This window comes from Meleagris gallopavo, chromosome 29 (assembly GCF_000146605.3).
Source record: "Meleagris gallopavo isolate NT-WF06-2002-E0010 breed Aviagen turkey brand Nicholas breeding stock chromosome 29, Turkey_5.1, whole genome shotgun sequence".
In the NCBI taxonomy this organism is placed as follows: Eukaryota; Metazoa; Chordata; class Aves; order Galliformes; family Phasianidae; genus Meleagris; species Meleagris gallopavo.
The window spans coordinates 535736-537126 of record NC_015039.2 but is presented as its reverse complement, the minus strand read 5'-3'; the positions used below and the strand labels follow the sequence as shown (position 1 = coordinate 537126).

Sequence of the window (1391 nt, the reverse complement as noted above, 5' to 3'; positions counted from 1 at the left end):
ACAATCTAGCAACTACCTTTCTCCAGCTTATCCATAAATATTTCTTTTATTAAAAAGCACAAAAAAAAAAGAAAGAAAACCAAAACTCAACATTGGAATTTTATATTTACTATTCCACTCTCAGAGCTGGGATTAAAAAGGAAACAAACCTTTTCCAACATATCTTGACCCACCAGCCAGCTGCAGGGCTCACATGGGGCAGCTCTGCTTGTTTGTGACGCTCCGTGCTCTTTGCGCGCCCGGGTTGCAGCGGTTCAGACGCGTTTCATGATGGCAGAGAAGAGTCAGAAAGCAGAACTTGTGCAGAAAGAGCACTGGATCCCATTTTGGCAGTGATAAGAGGAAGCCTACAGGAGTGCATTCCCTGCAGGGGCCGAACGCTGATTAATTGGAACTGATTGGTATTCAAAGGAGCAGATGAAAAGCTTTGGAAACCCAGTGGGGCTGTTTCTAATTTCTCACTTAAAACCACGAAGGCAGCGTTCAGTTGGGAGGAGCGAACTGAGATCAGCATCAGAGCCATCCTACGACTGCCCTCACCCCGAGCGGATGAGCAGAGCCGCTGTGTGCGGGGCAAGGGATCGTCCGTGCGGCCATTTCTGCTCATTTTAACTCCGGATGGCAGAGTTCTGTAAAGGGATCTGGGCTCTGCTCAGCGAGGATCGCAGCTCGTTAGCAGGACTGGGAATGAAAGCCATCAGCTGGAAGTGCCGCATCTGCTTCGGGCGGGGAGGAGCTCAGACGGCCGGCCTGCAGACACACAGAGCAGCGCTGCTCCTAAAGAGCACCGTCACGACCCGACCTCCAAAGAGCCCGCAGGAGCCCCAGGTCTGTGTGCGCAGCACTGCGATGCTCGCCTGCAGCCTCACCGCTCCGCCCGGGCTTAAAGCCGTGCGGGACGCGACGTCCAAAGCTGCGCCGTGCGTGGGAGTCAGTGGCAGATCCCTGTGCCGTATTTATCGCTCCGTGTCGGCCGGGAAGCGAAACCTTTCAAGCTTTCAGCCGTTTGCGCTCCATCCATCTCCGTCCCCGCGGTGCACAGCGCTGTTAGCGCGATTTGTCCCGCCCAGCCCTGCAGCCCGAGGCAGCCCGCACATCACACAGCGCAGCAGCGCGCTGATTTTTACTCTCGTTCCGTTTGCATTCGCTCTGATAACCACCCGCGGCTTTTATTGCTGCAGCAGAGCCCGCAATTCGGGCGCTCCGTGCCCCCCGTCGGCGGACGCGCCTCTCGTTGTTCCTTTTGTGAGCAGCGGACACCGCGCGTCCTTTGCTGACATCCGACGGCCCGGGACGGCGGCACAGCTCTGCCCTCGGCTGAGGTTCTGTTTGGAGCAGGGCTGGTTGTCCGCTCGGGGGACACGGGGGGATATGGGGATACGGAGGGATAT

General features: G+C 56.6%; 1 protein-coding gene across 1 annotated transcript in view; it reads left to right on the top strand.

Moving 5' to 3' along the window:
• Positions 1-354: 354 nt before the first annotated feature.
• The window catches only part of MAP3K14 (mitogen-activated protein kinase kinase kinase 14), a 14875-nt gene continuing 13838 nt past the window's right edge, over positions 355-1391 (top strand). Inside the window, exon 1 of the mRNA XM_010724461.3 lies at positions 355-828. The gene's annotated coding sequence lies outside the window, so the exon portion shown is untranslated. The remainder of the gene's footprint in view (positions 829-1391) is intronic.